Source organism: Triticum dicoccoides, chromosome 4A (assembly GCF_002162155.2).
Source record: "Triticum dicoccoides isolate Atlit2015 ecotype Zavitan chromosome 4A, WEW_v2.0, whole genome shotgun sequence".
NCBI lineage: Eukaryota > Viridiplantae > Streptophyta > Magnoliopsida > Poales > Poaceae > Triticum > Triticum dicoccoides.
Window position 1 is genome coordinate 486120990 of NC_041386.1, and position 9345 is coordinate 486130334.

A 9345-nucleotide genomic window follows, 5' to 3' on the forward strand; every position below is an offset into this window, starting at 1 on the left:
TTCAGATGAATTGAGGTTCACATTGAATATTTACTCAAGTCCCGGCTTAAGTTGATATCTTAAACCGTCACTTGGGGGCTACTAGAGTTGATAAAGCTACCAAATAATACAAGAAGGGAATCATATAGGAAGTTACCTCATATTTCTCCTTCATCATATTGACTAGGCCGGCTTCATAGTCGCGGCTGGTGTACAGCCGGTTCAGATAACCGAATGAAGATCTTCAGCATTCAGAGCGGCGTATGTTGATAAATCAGCACTCCATTTGCCTTTGCCAACCGCGGAGAATTCCTGTTTTGCAGTATGTTTTGACAAGGCAACAGGGATGCTCGGTTCAGTACGACCAAAGCCAGTGATAAGCACATCATCATCTTTTTCTTCCGCGGCGCGTATTGGGGTCACCGTTTGTCAGTATTTTTTGCTAGGCTTGTCGGTTTATCAGTCGCTATAGAGCTGGTCGGTTGATCAATAGGACCTGTGGCATCAACTTTTGCCTGTTCAGTAACAAGGTCATGGTCTTGCGGCGGTGGGCCATTCAGCACGTCGTCAAGGCTGGCCTCTTCAGGGTTTGGTATACCCTCCGGTTCAGCAGCTGCATTTTCCTCTGCTGTTTTGTTCAGGCGAGCTTTCTTGCTTGGTCTGGGCTTGGCTCTGAGAAAAATTAAGAAGGATCAGTACATCATATGTTAAATTAATATGTCCAAGATAAGGCAAGTGAACAACTTACCCAAGCACCGTCTTAAGCGGTGGAAGCTTTGTGGCTGATGACTCGCCAGAGGATGAATGAGAAGTGCCCTGATAATTAGAATCAGACGGATTAAGAGGTTGATGAAAACAACCCACTTTAGGGCATGCAGTGACAAGGGAGTTAGAGACCTATGAACGGCGTTTCCGAACCGGACTATTCGGTAAACCGGCGAAGGTAACTACCTGGCTGCTGTGCCGGGTTGTGCGGCGAGCCTCATGCTGTTGTGTCTTCACAAGAAAGTTTGGGTCCAAATAAGCAAGAGGATGAGAAAATTTAACTTTCCGGTTTGCTCGACGGATTTTTAATGGAGGCAAAGGGTTTGAATCGAAGGAAAGAACGATTACCTCTACAGCATCAGCATGACTGACTTCAGCGTTGTCCTGGCAATAATCATCATCAATAAGGCGTATGAAAAATAAACCAAGTGAGTCAAGTTCTACCTCAAGATCCGGGTTACCCGCATCATCGTTGGCCGGTGGATCGGAGGATGCAGTGGTTCTCTTCATGTTAGCAGGTTTCTTTACAACTTTGGTCTTTGGCCGGGTTGGCTTCTCCGGTTTATCTTGCGGATGCTTCTTGCTCCAGAATGGATCATCGCCCTATTAAAAATGATAATAACATTTTCAGAGAGTATTGGGACAAAGGTAGTTTCAGGAAAGCATAAGGTATGAATCTTACAGCTGGCGGTTTGTTAATGGCGCAGAAAGGGGGTAGGCCGGTTTGAGCATAGACATTTTCCGGTTCATTTAATATCTTTTTCATAGCCTCAGTAACTTCATCATCTGTAAGCTGGATATCAATGTGCCGTTGAACATCTTTTACATCTCCTGTATATTCGCACATCAAACCGGGGCGCTGGCTTAAGGGCAGTATGCTCCAAGATATCCAGCATCGAGCAAAGTCAACCCGTTTGCCATGAAGGCCCTAAGCTTGGATAATTGAGGAGCATATTTTCTTCTCTCCTTGGCAGTCAGCCTCTATGGAAAGGGGTGTGTATTGCTCAGACGTTCCGGACGGTAACCCGGTAGGGGATTTTCTTCAGAAGGAGAAGTGTCATTGCAATAAAACAATGTTTGGTTCCACTCTTTGGGGTGGCTGTGAAGTTTGGCGTGAGGGAAGGTGACTTGTTTCCTTTTTTGAATCGCCATACCACCCAGTTCTGTATTGGGTCCGTCTGTGAATTCAGTATGACGGTTCAGGTGAAAGCATTCCCGGAATAGCTCTACTGTAGGTTCCTCTTGAAGGTACACCTCACATAACACTTGAAAATGACAGATGTTGGTTATGGAGTTGGGACCAATATCTTGTGGACGCAGTTGGAAGTTAGCTAGGACATCCCGGAAATTTTTTGAACTGGGAGGGTTGAAGCCCCGGGCTAAATGATCAGCAAACACAATAACTTCTCCGTCTTCGGGCGTGGGAGGACATTCCGGGCCAGGGACCCTCCAGTGAATGGCGTCTTTCTTACTTAAAGCGCCCGTTTTGACCAGATTGTTCAGTTGGCCTTCGGTCACTCGAGACGGGACCCAGTTGCACTCGTACACTTGTTTGGCCATGGCAAGATCTACAATACAATAATTGCCGGTTCAAGAATATGTTGGACAGGTATATAATGATGCATATTTGCTAAACCGGAGGCAGATATCTATAAACCGGAGTTCTACAATGCAACAGTGCCCTGGTAAAGGATTTTGGCGGTTCAACAAGGGGCTAATGGTATATACCGGATTGTCATTTTTTCTACAAAGTTAAACCACCTAGTCTAAGCATTGAAGAGTCAAGATTGCAGATGAGTAAGTAAACGAAAACAGGTTTCACAAGGTTATGTTACAGTTTTGGATCTGGGGCATGTCATAAATGGGAAATATATTCAAAGCCTAAAGAAGCAGTACCGAACCAATGAGCAAGGGTTTGAATAAGATCTATTGTTTTGAGACGCGTAAGTAGAAACGGAGGCTAAAGGCTACCGTTACACAGAGCGCATATTTGGGAGTTTGTCAGAATCATCATATGAACAAAGAACGAAGGATGAACACCGAAGAACCTAGGAACCCTAGAACAGATCTATGGCGGAAAAGGAAGAGGACTTACCGGAGCTGAGGAAGAAGCGGAAGTGTGTCGCAGTGTTCTGGTGCGTTCAGGGTGATGCAGCGGCCAAGGTCGGAGCAGAGACGACGCTCAACGGTGGCGGCGGAGCTCCGGAAGCTGAGCAGAGCAAGGAGGACGACGCGAAGAGGCACGAGGGGGAAAGAGAAAATGACCCTTCGGTCCTGTTTATAAAGGCATGAGATAAGTGTCAGGTGCGAAAATCAAGGGGCCGCGAATTTGGAAGTGAGGCGCATCTGTTGCCTTGATTGTTGGAGACCCATTAATGAAAGATATACCCTACATGATTTTTTTTACAGATGACGTCACGCTGGTTCACTACGATCTGAGAAGATGACGTCATGGTGGTTTACCAAATTACAAGAAGATGTTGAAGACGAAGTTTTTGCTAAGGATTGACATGAACCTGTTCAAATCAATCTGGGGCCTAATGTTGGGGATATGACTACTGGGCGTAAACCGGCTAGGACAGGCCGGGTTAACTTCATTAGTAGTCAAGTATGCTTGAAGCCCATGAGGATGTTCTGTAAGGGCCCAAGGCCCAGAATCGGTTTAAGGCCTGTAGCCGTGAACCGGCATTAGTATGTAACTTGTGTTGTAAGTTAGAAATAGCGGAAACCGAACCGGACACGTTTATGAGCCGGTCTCGGGACTCTGTAAACCGACGGGCGTCACCCATGTATATAAGGGCACGACCCGGCGGTAGTTCAGGACAACAGACAACAACTCGAGGACTAGGCGAAGCATATTCGCTCCCTGGTCATCGAAACCCCATCAATTCCATCACAACTAGACGTAGGCTTTTACCTTCATCGAAGGGGCCGAACTAGTATAAACTCTTTTGCGTCCCTTGTTCGCTTTAATCCCTTCAAGCTAACCCATAGCGATGGCTCCATGACTAAGTCCTTTCATGAGGACATCTGCCGTGACAAAACCACGACACTTAGTGAAATTCTTCAAGACTCGTCTGGTCAAATTCCTCAAACTTGTTCATTTTGCAAAACCTTCTGAGAACGCATATGACCTCTCCAAATTACTCGCAACTATACTCTGTTCACAGGTACTCATGACCGCTGCTAAACCACTAGGTTCTCATCAACTTAACTCATTTCCAGCGTTCCTCGAAGAAAAGTTGCACACCTCTTCAGAAAATTCTGTTGTTCATATTCCTCAGCTGAAGAAAATGGCTGATGGTAAAAAGCCACAGAAGGGAGGAAAGAGGCCTGAGGTCAATACTGCTTTTGAGATCCCTGATGACATATACAATGATTATTGCACTCCTGATGAGGCCAAGTTTGGCAAGGAGGACAAAAATTAGCGCAAAGTGTGCATACAAAGGATAGAGAGGAGATGGGCACGGGAATGGAGGGAGTACAAGTATGTTACTCCCAAGTATATGAAGAAATTCGCTCTAAATCCTCCGTGCCCAAGACCTCCATTTGCACCTGGCCAAGAAGCTGATCCCACCAGCCTCAAGCGTGGTGAGTACTATACTGATGAATGGGCCAAGCTAGCCAAAATAGCTAAGGAAGCAGTGAGGAAGTTTAATGAAGACTCTGCTGCTGCTGCTAGCACTGTGAGGCCTCTGCAAGCAAGCCAAAGAAGGCCATGGAGAATAAGCCTGCTCATAAGCCAAGTGCTTCACCCCAAATGCCCTCACGGCCTAGTTCCTCAGCAATGCCCTCACGGCCAGATTCTTCAAAGCCCTCATGGCCAACTCCTCAAGCTGCTCCAGCTCCTCCAAAGTCCTTAGCTCCTCCGCCAAAGTTCTCAACACCTCCGACAAAATCCTCAGCACCTGTGCATCTAGCCATGTGCCAAAGGACTACATGCATCTCTATTGCCTCAGGAGCTTCTGCTTGTTCTTAAGCTCCACCAAATTCTTCAACTGGCCCCTCTCTGCTAAAGAAAAAGGCCACAGCTGGACGAGGCTCTCGACCAAGTCCTCACAAGAAGTAGGTCGCCTTTCAAGTACCATCTGATGAAGACAAAGCTCATGATGATGAACTTGCTGAAATCATCAGAGACAGGCAGCTCAAGGCCGCTAGAGCCAAAGGCACAAATGTGCCTCAACTTTTGGATCCAAAATTGATCCTTGACTACATTGATCTCTGGCACAAGGACCCCAACACTCCTATGCTGACTGCCTTCATTCAAGAAGAAAAATGGAAATTTGAAAAGGCCAGGCAGTTGAAGAAAGCGCAGTGCAGGAAGGAGCGTTTCCTGAAGAAAAATGTTGTATCTATGACAACTGAAGAACTTATCACTATTCAATCTGAGATTAAGAAACTCAGTGATGAATTTGACGTATACCATGCTGACTGTCTTGGAGCCAAAGTCAGGTTTGTGAATTTATCTAAGAGGTTCACTTCCAATGTTGCAGCCCCAACGCAACAAGAAATTCCTCAGGCTGAGGCATCTGCTCAGCCGGATGAAGAACATGCTAGCACCGCTGATGACAATCAGGCTACTGAAGAAACTGCTAGTGTCAGGGCTGATGACTGCATTCCAGCCACTGAAGAAATTGCCAAGGCAACCACTAGTGTTGCGCCTGAAGAAACTGTCAGGCCAGCTAAAGCTTCTACCGCTGAGCCTGAAGTAAATGAACCAAATTCCTCTGCTCCTCCTGCACCTACGCCAACTCCAATTCTTCCTTATGCATCAGATGTGAAGAAGACCAAGGCTGCAGAGCGTGCAGCTGTGAAGAAAAGGAAAGCATCAACTTCATCAGATTCTTCAGCTCCGAAGAAGATGAAGCCACTGACTAGCTCTTTTGAAAATCCGATTGATGCTATTCCTGTCTCATCCATGCCATCAAAGGACCTTGTTCCTTTTGATGAAGAATATGTGATCCCAAGTGGATTAGATGAAGATATTCCTTCTGCTGCTTCTTCAGAGTAGTTGGATCAAGAAATTAAAGCGGATGCAATCCCTTCAACCCCAATAGTCTCATCGCCCATGCCTCAGTTCACTTCTGAAGAGGCCGACATTGAAGAAAAGAGTGAAGAAGAAGATGTGGACATTGGATGTACAACACCAGTGTTGAATGATGACTTTTGGGAAAGTCAGCACCCCAACTATTCTCTGTTCACACCTCTGCAACAAATTCCTCAGTCCCCAGTGACTATAGTTCAAATGGGATCTGAAGAACCTCATGCCACACCGTCTGTTCATGAAGAGATTCCAGCCACTAATGCTGAAGAAAATGTTAATGAAGAATTAAAGACCCAGGCTGCCACTGAAGAAGAACCTGAAATTCCTCATCCTATGGATCCTGAGATTGCAATTCCTGAGGTGGTGATGCAATTAACTGATACTCCTCAGCCCAAGCCAAAGGATCCCTTCTCGAAGAAGCAGAAATTCAAGGCTGATGACTTCTTCGGCGAGCATGTTTTCTTCACTGACTATAATCCTTATGACTCTGCTCATCTTAGAAGGAAGCGCTTCTGGACTGCCAGCCAAGCAAATTTTTATTCTTCTGTGCTCTTCAACAAGGATAAAGTCTTCGACCATGAGCATATTCCTCACGTGGATATGGAATCACTGCCTTGCTTCTCTCCAGTCCTCAGTGTGCTTCATGATGCAGGACTGCTCAACTTTTGCTCTGACATTATTGATTGGAATGAAGAGCTTATTCTTCAGTTCTACGCAACGCTGGATGTAACAGGTGATGCTAACGACATCAACACTTGGGTGTTGGACTAGATGACCGAAAATACTCATTACAAAGCACCGGCCTCTGAATTACTTCATGCCCTGCCAATCAGTCCTTCCCTTGAAGGTGCTGAACTCACTGCTCATTATATGCAAGTGCTAATGAAGCCTCTAAAGCCCGGTCAAGCCCCAAGGACCAAATTCCTCGTGAAGGAATTGTTGTATGTGCCAAGAATAGTCTATCGCATTCTGACGAAGACTTTGAGTCCTATCAAAGGCCATGACTCATCTGATGAGGAAATCGTTGGCATCATGAAGAATCTACTCTTCAACATCATGCATGGCATTCCTGTCAATTATCATGATTTCTTCATGAGGACTCTAGCAAATGTTGCACTCTCTCCATTTGAGTTGAAGCCTTACGCACCTTGGATTATGAGATTCCTCAGGATAAGGTCTTCACTCAACTACAAGGCTGATTTTTAGACTGACCTCAGCTACTTGCCCCCAATTGAAGTCCTCAAGCGGACAGATTCCTTAGCTGATGACAAGGGCAAGGCTCCAACTATTATTGATGAAGGCATTAGTCCATTGGATGGTCAGTTTCGCAAAGCTGCTTCTTATTCCAGCAATGATGACTCTGCCACTCATGACTCTACTGCCAATGCATCCAAGCCAAATCCTCAAGCCACAACTCCCAGGGTGATGACTGACCGTGAGCTTCTTCTTAGTCTTCACCAGAAGGTGGATCGAAATCACAAATGGGTTAAGCGTCAGTTTGGTTCTATTCTTCACAACATTATGCACTTGCTAGCATTCACACTTCATAAATTATTTCTTTTATCGTTTACCTACTCGAGGAAGAGTAGGAATTAAGCTTAGGGATGCTGATACGTCTCCAACAAATCTATAATATATGAAGTATTCATGCCATGTTTACAATAGTTTTATATGATTTTGGTATGATTTGATTATAACTAACCCGGACTGACGCTGTTTTCAGCAAAACTACCGTGGTGTTGTTTTTGTTCAGAAATAAAAGTTCTCGGAATGGGCTGAAAATCAACGGAGATTTTTTCTGGAAAATATAAAAAATACTAGAATGAAAAGTTATCGGAGGGGAGTCCCATGGGCCCCACGAGGGTGGAGGGCGCGCCCCCCTGCCTCGTGGACTCCCTGTGGGGCCCCCTGACTTGTTCTCGATGCCAACCTCTCCTATAAATCCCCAAAGTTCCAGAACTTGACCTAGATCAGAAGTTCCGCCGCCGCAAGCCTCTGTAGCCATGAGAAATCAATCTAGGCCCTCTCCGGCACCCTGCCGGAGGGGGCCATCATCACCGGAGGCCATGGAGGAGGATCTCGGAGGGGCCATCATCTCCATGAAGGCCAAGGACCAGAGGGAGAACCTCTCCCCATCTAGGGGGGAGGCCATGGAGGAGGAAGCACAAGGGGGAGAACCTCTCCTCCTCTCTCTCGGTGGCGCCAGAGTGCCATCGGGAGGGGAATCATCGCCACGGTGATCGTCTTCATCAACATCACCACCATCATCACCATCCTCATCTCTTTTACGCGGTCCACTCTCCCGCACCCTGATACATCTCCGTCTTATCTACTTTTCCAAACACTTTTGCCCTTGTTTTGGACTCTAACTTGCATGATTTGAATGGAACTAACCCGGACTGATGCTGTTTTTAGAAGAATTGCCATGGTGTTATTTTTGTGCAGAAACAAAAGTTCTTGGAACGACCTGAAAATCAACGGAGATTATTTTTGGAAAATATAAAAAATACTGGCGAAAGAATCAAGGCTAGGGGGCCCACGCCCTCTCCACGAGGGTGGGGGGTGCGCCCCCTGCCTCGTGGGCCCCCTAGAGCTCCACCAACCTCAACTCCAACTCCATATATTCGTGTTCGGGGAGAAAAAATCAGAGAGAAAGATTCATCGTGTTTTACGATACGGAGCCGCCGCCAAGCCCTAAACTCTCTCGGGAGGGCTGATCTGGAGTCCGTTCGGGGCTCCGGAGAGGGGAATCCGTCGCCATCGTCATCATCAACCATCCTCCATCACCAATTTCATGATGCTCATCGCCGTGCGTGAGTAATTCCATCGTAGGCTTGCTGGACGGTGATGGGTTGGATGAGATTTATCATGTAATCGAGTTAGATTTGTTAGGGTTTGATCCCTAGTATCCACTATGTTCTCAGACTGATGTTGCTATGACTTTGCTATGCTTAATGCTTGTCACTAGGGCCTGAGTGCCATGATTTCAGATCTGAACCTATTATGTTTTCATGAATATATGTGAGTTCTTGATCCTATCTTGCATGTCTATAGTCACCTACTATGTGTTATGATCCGGCAACCCCGAAGTGACAATAATTGGGACCACTCCCGGTGATGACCTTAGTTTGAGGAGTTCATGTATTCACTATGTGTTAATGCTTTGGTTCGGTACTCTATTAAAAGGAGGCGTTAATATCCCTTAGTTTCCATTAGGACCCCGCTGCCACCGGAGGGTAGGACAAAAGATGTCATGCAAGTTCTTTTCCATAAGCACGTATGACTATATTTGGAGTACATGCCTACATTACATTGATGAATTGGAGCTAGTTCTGTGTCACCCTATGTTATGATTGTTACATGATGAACCGCATTGAGCATAATTCTCCATCACCGATCCAATGCCTACGAGCTTTTCACATATTGTTCTCTGCTTATTTACTTTCCCGTTGCTATTGTTACAATCACTACGAAACCCAAAAATATTACTTTTGCTATCGTTACCGTTACTTCCATACTACTTTGCTACTAAATACTTTGCTGCAGATACTAAGTTA